General features: G+C 46.6%; 1 protein-coding gene across 1 annotated transcript in view; it reads right to left on the bottom strand.

Annotated features, from left to right (window-relative positions):
* GRIK5 (glutamate ionotropic receptor kainate type subunit 5) overlaps positions 1-12,759 on the bottom strand; it is a 46,189-nt gene extending 33,430 nt beyond the window's left edge. The window contains exon 1 of the mRNA XM_053451858.1: positions 12,080-12,759. The gene's annotated coding sequence lies outside the window, so the exon portion shown is untranslated. The remainder of the gene's footprint in view (positions 1-12,079) is intronic.
* Between the last annotated feature and the right edge of the window lie 872 nt (positions 12,760-13,631).

Here is a 13,631-nt window from a genome sequence, read left to right as displayed (position 1 = left end):
AATCTTTTTTATGGGAAGTTACTTTATCACCCAATCAACACTTTGTTTCTTTAGTAAATAAAGACTCATATGCTAACTGTTTTGCTCCAAGAACCTATAGCGGACTGGAAAACACGAGGCAGCCCTGGTACTCTAAGGTCAGCGGCCGCCTGATGACAGGAGCCGCCGACAGCTGGATATGCACAGCTGCGTGGTTTGTTTTTATGCTCATGTAGCCACGTAGCCACATATACAGCCACTGGCCGAAAATGTCTGCCGAGGAGGACCATAGAACCAGCCAGCCTGCTGGGGGGGGAGCAGGAGACAACTCAAACCCTCAGAAATCACCTAGTTTAAGAAAATTATTCATCATGGTATGAATCAGTCGTTGGTCACATCTTAGGTTCAGGAGCCGTATGTCTATCCCATGCATGTTTAATACCCTCGCTGTATTAACCTCTACCACATCTCCTGGGAGGCTGTTCCACTTATCCACCCCTTTCAGTAAAGCAAAAAAAAAAGCACACGCTGTCCCAGTTAGGCAGCTATATTAGTGAATCTTCTTCCACTTAAAGGCCATAAATCTTCTTCTTTGAGTGTTTCGTTCCTATGGTTCCGTTAAGGATAGTTTATGTTCAGACCTTAAGGTCTCCATTGAAATGCAGATGCCGTGCCGTGCTTCACGATAAAGGTAATTAACTCTTCGATAAACCCTTTATAGACCCCAACTAACCAGATTAGAACCAATCACACAATGAGGTCTAGAGACAGTTATGAGGGGAGACAATGGAAAGAGACCACCTTATCTAAAATACGAGAGAGACGGCCACCTCAGACCGCCTGACTTGTGAAAGGAGGCAGCTCCATCTCCGTCTCCACGGAAAATGGGAGACATCACAGACTATTCAGTCTCCCCTCCCTTCTGTGGAGCAGAGAACAGCGAGCACCCCGCAGCCTCCCCTCCGCGCGGCGATTTTGCTGCTTTGCTCCGCCGCTCGCTCTGTAATTCGGGTTTCATCCAGTTAAGGTTAATTAAAGTTAATTTTCACGCACCACAGAACCTGCAATTACAAGCAGAGCAGGGACAGTGGCCGCGAGTGACAGCACTGCCCACTGACATGTCATCTGGCTCATTCTCTCGCTCTCATTCTTTCACTTTTCTTTCTGCGGATCTCTAAGTGGCAGTGTCATCGCACACACACGCACGCCACCAGTGCCCCATGTCACTTACATATAAGCTGGCCAGGGAGGCTGCCCCCCTGAATGCCCATGTAACACAGACAGACCTCCAGACGCACACCGTTAAAATTTTAATGCCCCTGTCTGTTGGTGCAACACCACCAAGGGCACCATTGGTTTAATTGCCACAATCAGAAAGATGCCCCGTCGACGCGTTCAGTCTGTCGGTGTAACGCGCGGCAGAGAAGCTCACTCAGTCTGCCTCGACGTGCTGGTGTTATACACACCCAAGATGGAAGCTCCTCCGGTGTCACACATACACACTCTATACCGCTGCCCTGTGATCCCCATGAAGAGCTAACAGGGGGAGGAATAATTTACCCAACAGCAATTGCCCCTTTGGCTGTCTGACAACATATACGTCCTGACAACATTCTTCCATGTGTTCTTTTTTTATGGGCTTTCTGTTCGGCTCTTTTCATGCACCAAGCCCACCATCACTGGGCCACCTGGCTGGGTCTCCCCATTAAGCCGACCCTGCCCCACCGCACATCTCATCATAACCATTCAGAGCCGATACTTGCAACCATAGAAACATGGAATCTGACGTCAGGTCGGCCCCATCCGGCCCCCGTCTCGCCTGCCCGTTCCTGCTGCTGTAACGACTCAAACCTTAACCAGTCGTTGGTCTCGGATTAGATTCAGGAGCCGTATGCCTATCCCATGCATGTTTAATACCCCTCACTGTATTACCCTCTACCACCTCTTCTGGGAGGCTGTTCCACTCATCTACCACTCTCAGTAAAGCAAAAAAAGCACACGCTGTCACAGTTAGGCAGCTATATTAGTGAATCTTCTTCCACTTAAAGGCCATAAATCTTTTTCTTTGAGTGTTTCGTTCCTATGGTTCCGTTAAGGATAGTTTATGTTCAGACCGTAAGGTCTCCGTTGAGATGCAGATGCCGTGCCGTGCTTCACGATAAAGGTAATAAACTCTTCGATAAACCCTTTATAGACCCCAACTAACCAGATTAGAACCAATCACTTCTATTGGTTGAAACAAAGTAACGATTTATCCTCTACGCTAAATTAGTATCGGTTCACAAGAAAAACAAATAAAAGATCGTTTGTGATTGTTTAACAAATAAACCTAAACCTGATAAAGATAAACGTGATGCGTAGTCCTGTTATGTGCCAGCGGATAGAATTCCAGCACCACGGACAGAGCGCTAGACAGCGTCTACTATTTAAAAGAATGCACATGAGAGAGAAACTGTAGCTGCAGAGCTGCAGCTCCCCCCCCCACCCTCCTTCTACGTCTGAAATAATTCCGTGCCACTGATTGGCAGATTGAAGAAGTCAATCAGTGGCAGGAAAATACTTCCGCCCCGACGTGCAGCGTTCGCCGAGCCAGCACTGGAGCAGAGTACATTGCGTGCATTTGGCTGGACGCATCTCCCCCGCTGCAAATAGCTGGGGGGGCAAATGCAGAAGGGGGGATTATGCAGAATTCCCCCCCCCATGCATTTAAAGGGACCTCTAGACACTGATAACAAGTGCATGATTCTGGGATATCTTGTATGTGACGGTCTATGAACTCGTGAGCGCCACAACGTGAGCGCTGTGCTGTACACACTCCCAGCCTCCCCCACGTCTGGCAGTCTACGCGTATATCCGGCAACCAGACGCACGCAGACATGTACCCACGTGCACGGCCAATGTATCAATCGGTAAGCAGTGCTACATGATGATATCATATAGATAGGAAGATGTTTTACTCTCCTCTACCACTTCTGCCGGAGGGCTGTTCCACTTATCTACTCTCCTATTTTGAAATAATCTCCCCTCCTTTCCTTTTTTTTAAATCCCTTTAAGTATTTAAATGTCTCTCCCCATCCCCTCTCTCTTTAATCTCCTCCAAGCTCCCGTAGTCTTTCTTGATAATGTTTCTCCTGCACGGTTAGAAGCACGCGGTGGCAGTCATGGTGATTCATAAAAAAAGTGAATAATTCATAAATAGACACCCACACAGGGCCGGTCTGAAGTCTAACGCCTAACCCTTCTCACGTCCCAAAAACACCAACTCAGATCTTGAAGACACCGACCCAAAATGCTGGATATGCGCCCAAGCCGGTGGGATTTGGCTATACCACACGCACCCCTAAAACATATCCCGCACCTATGTCATATGACTACGTGAATACACGTATCATAGAACAGCCTTAAAAAGACTCTACATTGGGGGGGGGGACTAATTTCCTGCAACAGATGAGAAAATCAGATGTTCCGATGAATTAAAATGAGAGCGCGGTGAGATCGCGTTCCAAAAATATACCGTCTGAAAACTGGATTACGCGTTCGGTAAAAATATTCCATAAACGATCTGCTTCGTGCTCCCGACGCTGGATACAAACCTCAGAAAACTCTGCGTTCCATCTATCTGCCGATCCGAGAAACGGCCGGCCGTCTACTCCATGGCCGTATGGATTTTTTTTTTCTCCTTTTCCTTTTTTTTTCCCTTTTTTCTCAATATCTTTCTCCTCCCCGAGCCAGTTATGGTGATAATTACCACGTAATCAAGAATAAATAATGTACAGGGCGACAGTAGATGTGAGACTCGCGATGGTGTCCATGCCTGGGAGCATAGGAGTTAAGGAGAAGGTCGACCGTAACGCATTTCCTTTGACGATAAGCCGCGGAAAGGGTTAACCCAACACATAATAAGCTATGATTAGACGCTCGTCGTGGTCTTTCTGGGCTTACAAAGCGGTAAAGCGTTTGAGAAGGAAAGACCAGTGTTTAATAATATGTTAGAGCCACAGAGAGGTATAATCAGCTCAGTCAGATTATTTCCATTCTTCGCAGACGTCTCCCCTGCGGCAGCGTTCCAGGCTCTTATCTCGCGTTCTCAAAAGTTTGCGAGAGGTTAGTCCTGAAAGAACAAATAAAAGCAGGGGCGGCTTTGTCCAGGTGGATAACGCGATCCCCGTGCGCCGGGTCTGCCACCAGGAGGGGGGTGGAGAAGCTGCTCCAGTGTTGAGTAAGACGGTGGCGTTGGTAGACAGAGGAGATGGAGGGGATGGCTGGATCTCAAGGGTGAGGAGATGGGTGGAAGGCTGGTGGAAGGGGGCAAAGATGGACATAGGTCTAGGGTGAGTGAGGAGGGGAGGGAAGGATTGGAGGAGAAACGATAAAAAGGATTGAAATGAAAATGGGGGAAAATGATGGAGTAAAGAAAGAAGGCTTTGGGGTGATTGAGTAGAGGAAAACATTGGAAGGAGGTGATTGGTAAGGGGATTGGAAATGGGGTAAAGTGACACAAAGGTTACAGGGGAGAGATGGCGGAAGAAAGTAGAGCAAGAGATGAGACAACCAGCTTGTTCTACCATTGACCAGCTTGGCGATTACTGGTCTTTGCACAAAGCTCATCAGGGTCTTAAACCACCAAGAAGGCATGGCACAAAGACATAGTAGAATCATCTGGGGGTAATGTTCTGTTGATTAAGGTGAAGAGATTTCCCCTACATGGGATGCATATGAAAAAGAAATGTACCCCTATGACACCTAAAAGCATCATCGCCCGGTCTGAACATAACACGAAAACTGGGCAGACTAGGTGGGCCAAATGGTTCTCTGCCATCAAATTCTACGTTTCTATGACTGTTGGTTGCCCATTACCTGAAGACATTCTGTGGTCTATGTACTGCACTAAGCTGAACATAGAACATCACATTGTAAGACGTTTGCTTCCATTTAGGGGCTGAAGCTAAAACATTTTCATCTCATTTGCTATGAACAGGGTAAGATTTCAGTGGCTGTTGGCAGGGTTTGCATTTCCACCACAGAAAGCATTTCCTACCACATTACCGATGTCACCATTCATTTGTATCTAATACATCAGGCCTCGGGTCTTCTTGTTACACTTTAATCCTAGATGTTCCTCCATGTCCATTACATGGTGTGATTATCCTCAATACCTCAGTGCTCTCCAAATTAGCCCTAAGATTCCAAAATCAGATTCTCACACCTCCGGCAAGTGGAAAACACGACTATTTACTAGAGTCCGAGTTGCCCCAAAATTGGTTGACTCTCGTCATTAACCCAGAGGTCGATCCTTGCTTTGTTGCTGAAGAAGTCCTCTGCCAGCTCGAACCCATTATATTTCTACAAAGCCACCAGTTGACATTTCCTCCACATGTCTGGATTCTCCAGCGGAACCCTCGTCAGAAACATGGAGGACTCAATGGTCCAAGCCCACAGGAGCGTGAAGCTGGTTAGCTTCTTAGATGTCCACCATTTCTTCCATCTTCTGTGTGTGCAGTTCCACTTGCTCTGAATTCATTGTTTGGGTGCCGGTTAGCATTTCTGTAGTTTCTCAATATGAAATTTCAGAGGTTTGGTCCTTACTAAAGAGCAATTTCCCTTCTCACCTCTCTTTTCGACGCCGTAAGCGATTTGATCTCACTTCACCTCGCGATCAGGTCTGGTGACTCCGTAAATTGGGTTTGTACCACACAGGAGAGGCGTTCAGAGGTGATCGCTAAACACAAAAGCATTCGAGAACTTTACGTTACACAGACTCTAAAGATCACAAGCGGAAAACCTTTGTCTCAATAGACGATTTTTACCGTAGTAGACAAACCGTGAGGATACGTTACCGGGGGGGATGGGTGATGTTGGATACAAGCCATCAAATTAGTATCTACAGCCAAAACGAAAAACATATAGAAGAACTAAATAGAGGAACATGTATTTATCATAAAATTGGTGTAGAAGTCTAGTTTTGGATTTCGTGGTACAAACTGTAAGCAAATTAGCCATAATTCAGGTTTAAAGGGACATTTTCCCATATTATAAGAAACGTTCATTCCGTCTGATCACCCATATATAAAAGACTCAACGGGGATCCTTGTTTCATTTCGGCGTGGAACATGTCCTGTTGCTAATTTTCCTTCCCCTCCTACACAAGCAAACAGCCGGTCACACTTTATGGCGTTTTTTACAGTTTACTCCCTAGGCAGACAAATAGATTGGGATGAGAGTACGATACGACTCCCGTCGGGGGGGGGGGGGGGTAGGTCGTGTAGGGTTATCTCCCACGATATTCAATTAAAAAACAGTTAGTGTGAAAAAAGCTTGTTATCCGTTAGGAAGATGCTGGAGAAAGGTCCAGATTTACAAAATTTATATTAGCGAAACGCGTCAGATCATGGCACGCCTCGCCACGTCTCTAACTCGTTTTAACGAAACCTGTGATACCCTCATACCCATCGAACATTCTGAGCTCCTGGAAAAGAGGGGGCATCGAGGGAGGAAAGAGGGGTATCAGGGGAGGAAAGAGGGGCATCAGGGGAGGAAAGAGGGGCATCAAGGGAGGAAAGAGGGGCATCAGGGGAGGAAAGAGTGGCATCAAGGGAGGAAAGAGGGGCATCAGGGGAGGAAAGAGTGGCATCAAGGGAGGAAAGAGTGGCATCAAGGGAGGAAAGAGGGGCATCAGAGAGGAAAGAGGGGATTTGGGACCTAAAGAGGCCTCAAGAAAGTTTGCACCGGCGGGGCTGGTTATTCAATGTCTAGCTTTTTTTCTTGCCCCTTAAGTGACCTTATTAACATAATCTCAATCCTTATGAAGGGGCATTTTTCATTATGGTATTCTGTAAAAGTCCTATTTTCAGTACATTTCTTAAACTTTCGTTAAGAATTGTATAAAGAGGTCTGGTGCAAAGCTGGAAAAGTTGTCTTATCACTATAGCAACAAAATGAATGGCCCAATGTGCAGTGACCCTCCATTGGTTGCTATAGTGATAAGACCAAGACACAATTGCGCTTATTATATATAACCCCATCTGTGCAAGCCATGAAAAAGAACACGTTTAACCTGTTTCTCGGGGTATATTCAATAAAGTAAGTCAACAAGTGTGCTTCGGGTCCGAAAACACTAAACTAGGAACATTTTAAGTATATTAAAGAGATGGGGGAAATGTTCATTAGAGAGAGGGGGGCAGGTGCACAACGGAGAAACACAACAGTGCAATAAATGGACCCGCAATGGAAACATCTGAAAAACTACTTACGGCCGTTCCAAACGCTAATAAAACAGATAGTTTGTTTGTTTCCTTCTCTGCTGATGACTACAAGGCTTTTTAGGGGCACGAACGCGTGCATGCACCTGCTCTAATTGTAATGCAATGTACAGATTCAGGGCAATTTAAAGCTCTTAAATCCCCCCCAAGCCGCCGAACAAAAGTTAATGTCTCTGCCAAACATCTAGATCCCCGTTTCTCTGCTGCGACATATAAAAGTAACAAAAAAATAGTAATAAAAGAATATTACAAACAGTGAAACGCGACGGAATGTTTACATAATAAAACTTTTACATAAATTCTATGGGTTTAAAGTAACGGCCAATCCTTTGCATCTTAGAGAAAAATGATCTATTCCACCTCCCAACATTCCGAATGGCCATAGGAGCACTTTTGTTTTAGGGGGTGTGGTTAGAGGTGTGGCTGAGGGAATAATTTACTTTATACACAGTTATATTTATATTTATGTTTCTAGACACATTATTTGGGCAATTAGGGCTATAGAACTGCGATACCCTCATACCCAACAAACATTCTGAGATTCTAGGGGCATCAGGGGAATAAAATCCAGCCCTGCTCTTGATCCTTTATAGGGTCCACTCGTCTGTCGCATCATATGTTTGAATTTCCTTAGCAACCTCTACAAGGTCCATCTTCGGAATTCAGTGGCCACAAATAGACCGGGATTTCTGGAAGTACCTACATGAACACAGGTGACAGTTTCAGTCGCTTTGGTCTAGAAATCATGGCATACCCAGCAACGAGGTCTACAGTTTGACACTAAAGAGGCTCATTCTTAAGAAGCAGTAACTCCTCCAGAGTCTGAAGGATCAGCTCGTTAACATGTAGTCTAGAAACATAGACCCTTTCAGCCCATCTAGTCTGCCTGTTCTTCCTGATGTACACACTCTACCACTTTTGCTGGGAAGCTGTTCCATTTATCTACCACCATCTCGGTAAAGTAAAATTTCCTTGCAGTAGATCTAAACCTCTGACCCTAGAACGTCCCTGTAGAAGGGTTATCTTGAAGTACCAGGCAGTGCGTTGACCTCAAGGAGGTCATCCCATCTATAGATCTAACAGTGGCTGAGCTATCTCAGAAGTTCCGTCCAAAGCCCAGCTGGAGCTGATGCCCCAGTAAGAACCCCAATGGCCATTTCCCAGGGGCCCTAGCAAAAGCCAAGGCTGCCCTTTGGTCCATCCATGGCTCAAAGTTTGAATAAACAAATATGGAATCTTCAGTGTAAACGATATCCAGAATATTTGGATCCATACCCATCCAAACCATCACCATAACACCACATTGACAGTTCTTTAATTGGCAATCACTGGACGGTTATGACAGACGTAGACACGGCACGATCTGCCTGTAAGACACTGTGGCTTCTTGTGTTATGTTATGATGTGTTATGACAGCGTGTAGCACACAGTAATTTGTTGTGATGTGGTATAATAGTGTAGGTACAGTGACACGTTGTCATCTGATGTGACATGTTGGTAAATGGGATACATTTGATTATGCCCCGTCGTGGCATGGCGTGCCACTGCATAACACATCATACTGTTTATAACTTATTGGGCTCTTCGTCGAAGGGGATACTTTAGATCAGGCCAAACATATGTGAGCTTTCAAGACCTCAGATGTGTCTTCTTCAGATGGACCTCTGAGGTCTCCGAATCATGTCATTTTACATGCTTCTCTATGTTGGGCCAACAAAATGTCATCATGTTCCACTAAACACTGTGTTCTCTTGGACTAGTACAGCTGTATCCATTTTTCTTATCGTATGGAATGTGGGAAGGGGTCAGGTCACTTTACAGGTCACCGGTCAGACCGGTCAGTGCTGATGTCCATGGAGGTTCTCTTTGGGCCGACTCAGCAGAGAATCCTCCAAACACAGCCAAGTTACACCATAATCACACCTAATTTTACCATAACTTAAACTATCATCTTGACCAAACAGCTAACGATCCAATGTGTCCAACGTTCGGAGATCCAGTGCTGGGTTTTGGGTTTTTTTGGAGAGATTTATGGTTTAGAGCAAAAAAATAGATACATTCAACTTTAATAGTTGCGTTCAGAACAAAATACGTTCTTTCAATCCCATATTCCTGGCTCGTAGGACAAAATGCTGCATCTCTCTAGCTGTTGACAATACTTCCCATTATTCTTCACAAGCTTGGGGATTCTAGGCATTGTAGTCCCCACAACAGTCGAAGAGCCAGAGGGTGCCTACCGCAGAACCCCGCGGAATCTCCCCGCGCTGGAACAATGATGGATTCCTACATTTAGAGTAATTTGAGGCTTGTATGTGTCATTAAACAGCACAGCAAGTGTGGTATTAATACATAATGTTACTTGTGCCTGCGCTGCCCATGCTTAGAGGAATAATAATGGAAACACTTCATTCAAGTGGCTTCGTAGTTGAACAAAGCGCATCTCCCCTTACCGGAGACGGGAGGCTACAAGTCATTTAAAACTTTAAATTCATCGCTGCGCCGGGAAACTCGCAGAAGTGGTCGCTGACCAGGGAGATTCTATTGGCTGTGGGGTTACCATGACAACACTACGTCCCGGGATAAAAGAGCTTGTTGGCTGTAAGGCTTTACATACTGGAACAGGGTACAACGGTATCTTAAGCCTTAACAGATTCTCCCACCGGGGCCCTGAGGCGTCTACTTACGCCCCTGCTGGCCAAGTTCTTCCTGCAGCAGAAGCTCACTGGGGTTGGACCTTCATAATGTATAGTGAAGTCAAGGAGCTGGAACAGAACTTTCCCTTTAGTGAATAGACCCCCAAAGACTTACATCATCGACTCACTTGCTATATGTACCTCTTTAAAGATCTTTCCTGGTGCTCAGTTGGGCCTAACCATGTGCTTCCACCCAGCACCATCCATGGTCCCACCTGGATCACCTCTAGACTTACTCCAGCTATACCTTCCTCGTATATCTTGAGAGCACCTCGTTAAGGCTGCCATTGTTGGAAGTTGGACAGATGAGGAGTGATTTCCCCATGGGAAGGGGCCGCGGGAAACTTTGCTGAGGCAGCCCCTCTCTATGGAGGAAGCAGGGGGCATCAGCTGTCTATCTCCGAATGGAAGAAAGGGGGTAAAAAAATCAATTTGAAAAGGTCGGTGTCGTAAAATGTAAATACGCGCGTACATCTGTACACACATATGACACGGCCCTACATAGAACAATACACATACAGGATGTGTACATAGAGTTAATGTATATATGTACATAGCTTTATATTCCTATATGTATTCAGCATATTGAGGGAATTAGTTGTATGTCCACTATAATTTCATCCTTATACATAAATATGTGTTGCTATGGTGTTATTATTTGTTTCTATCTATATATTTGTGATGTGGTTTATTTATTGAAAATCAAAACTACAGAAAACTCTAAACTTGGTAAATACATATTTCATGTAATGTATGTATGTGCATGTGTGTGCATGTATGTATGTGTTTGTATGTGTGTTTGTGTTTTTAATATGTGTATGTGTTTGTATGTGTATATATGTGTGTATGTGCGTTTGTGTTTTTGAAATGTGTATTTGTGTGTATGTGTGTGTTTATGTATGTGTGTATGTGTGTAGATGTGTGTATGTGTGTTTTTGATATGTGTATGTGTGTATGTGTGTATATGTGTGTTTATGTATGTGTGTGTGTCTCTGTGTGTGTAGATGTGTGTATGTGTGTGTTTTTGATATGTGTGTTTGTGTGTATGTATGTGTACATTCCTGTGTGTATGTTTTATATTTTGTTTGTTATAGGTGCATAGTTTAGTTTTTTGGAGCGGCTAAATGCATAATAGATGCCACCAAGCAGGGGTACCAAATTTGGACCAACATTCTTGCACCATTTAACCTAATTCAGAATACAGGCCCACAATCAGCATGCACAACCCCCAAATAATCCATGTGGCCCCTGGCACCCCCTTGCCTTGATTCCAGGGGCCCTAAACAATACCATCGGTTGCTTTGTGAATCATCAGTCTGTTACTTGGCTGCAACAGATAACGGACCCCGGTATTTCAGGCAGATCTAGGCGAAAATCCCTGTAAAAAAATCCTTTATTTCGGGGCAAAAGGAAGCATTTAGGGTCATCCAGGTGGGAATCTTTCGTTTTTGGTTGAGCGTTCTATTTCAGAATGTATAGGTGTAAATGACTGCAGACGTGTGGTACTGAATGCCGAGCCCTATACGTTGATGCGAACACCTTCTGTTTGTTGACATATGGGCAGAGGACAGTCGGAGACCACATGAATCCGTGTAACGTGTATAGGAGATAACACGCCGAACACATTAATGACCGGTTGTATGTTTGTTCCAAAGAACATCAGGATGAGCCGTTACATTCTCGCCAACTTGCTCTATACATCGTGCAGCCGATCCCATGTGTTGGCTCACTATCCCTATACAAGGAGCTCAGCGCAGGCCTGTATGTAATAAGGAGGCATGGGGGGGGACTGCAATGTAGAGGCCCCCTCCCCAATACCTAGCACTGCTTTTTCCAGAGCCTCCCCTCGCAGTCGCTTTATGGTATTGGAATGCCGAAGCAGTCAAAACCTTTTCTACCCCCCCATTTTACGGTCGTAGCCCCCCAAGCACACACACACCTTTTTACCCCTTTCGTCTCTACAAATCCAAACCTGGGGATGCTCAATGCTTGCCTCGCACGGCCATTTTTAAAAGGCCCCCTTTGGCCAGTGCTCACAGCTTCCTCTGCCCCGTCACTCACATTTTAGAGTATACAGCCCCCCCACTTTTCAATCCCCCCCCACCACCACCACCACACCAAGGAACAAAAAAGAAAAGATGCACTCACAGACAGACGAGTATGCAGCTCTGCAGGTTGGAGACCCCTCTCCTTGTCTCTCTCCCCCTCTCTTCCTTGATCTCTTAGTAGCCCACACACCGGAGAGATGAAGAAAAGCTAGAGGGGGGGGAGAAACACGGTGCAGAGGAACAAGGTGGGGGGGAGATCACACCCGTTTCCAAAGCCCCCCCAAGATAAATCACAAGGAATCCATTGCCCTCCTCCTGCTACACAATTCTGTTCTTCCTCCTCAATTCCTTCTTCGTCTCCCGGAGACCGCGCACGGAAGGGGGGCAGGATTCCGCCTCATCCAGAGGGGGGGGGAGCGCTCGCGTCCTTTCGGGGAGGGCGGTTGATAACGCTCTCACTCTCCCCCCAGCCAACCGATGCAAGACGCAGGTAATGTCATTAAGGCACGGAGTCCCACAGGAGAAGGGGCTTCCACCGACGCGACCAGAGAAAAGCGAGAAACGATACAAATGCACAGTCCAACAAAAAAAAACCTTTCCGGAGGTAAGCGGCGGCGGTCACCAGAAGACCCCGGTGATGCTGAGTATAGGGGGTAGCTGGGAATGAGCAGAGAACTGGGGGAAGGCCATCCTGATATACCCCTGCGGAGAAAATCAAGGAAGACTCTGAATGGAGAGGGATCTGTGCTCCTTTCACAGAAGCGACAATGAGGATTGTGAATGGGGTGAGTTTAGGGTCCTCAGCGGGAGGGTGGAGAGTTCTGAGTGATGGGGAGGGTTGGAGGGTTCTCATAGAGGAGGAACAGAGGGCTACGAGGGGTAGCACTGGGGCAATTATTCTACAGTTCAGAGAAGTAGGAACGTCTAAAGCAGACAGAAGATTAGAATGTTCATGAATAATTCTCTCTCTCTCTGTCTCTCTCTCACTGTCTCTTTATGTCTCTTTTTCTTGCCAAACGTTTCCCCAACGGCCAAAACATAAAAGAGTGCAACGGAGGACCCGCCGTGGCAGAGAGATTGGGATTCACAGGCCTCCTTCCAAAATCACAAAGAAGATGTGTGTGCCGGAGGCAGGCGGCACAGAGGGTGATGTGCGCAGGGAAGCAGTGTGCGCACCCAGGTGATGTGTGCAGGGAAGCAGTGTGCGCAGCCAGGTGATGTGCGCAGGGAAGCAGTGTGCGCAGCTAGGTGATGTGCGCAGGGAAGCAGTGTGCGCAGCCAGGTGATGTGCGCAGGGAAGCAGTGTGCGCAGCCAGGTGATGTGTGCAGGGAAGCAGTGTGCGCACCCCAGGTGATGTGCGCAGAGAAGCAGTGTGTGTACCCAGGTGATGTGCGCAGGGAAGCAGTGTGTGTACCCAGGTGATGTGCGTAGGGAAGCAGTGTGCGCACCCAGGTGATGTGCGCAGGGAAGCAGTGTGCGCACCCAGGTGATGTGAGCAGGGAAGCAGTGTGCGCACCCCAGGTGATGTGCGCAGAGAAGCAGTGTGCGCACCCAGGTGATGTGCGCAGGGAAGCAGTGTGTGCACCCAGGTGATATGCGTAGGGAAGCAGTGTGCGCACCCAGGTGATGTGCGCAGGGAAGCAGTGTGCGC

Source organism: Spea bombifrons, chromosome 12 (assembly GCF_027358695.1).
Source record: "Spea bombifrons isolate aSpeBom1 chromosome 12, aSpeBom1.2.pri, whole genome shotgun sequence".
NCBI classification, from domain to species: Eukaryota; Metazoa; Chordata; class Amphibia; order Anura; family Pelobatidae; genus Spea; species Spea bombifrons.
The sequence above is the reverse complement of the archived record's forward strand: the minus strand, read 5'-3'. Positions and strand labels throughout refer to the sequence as shown.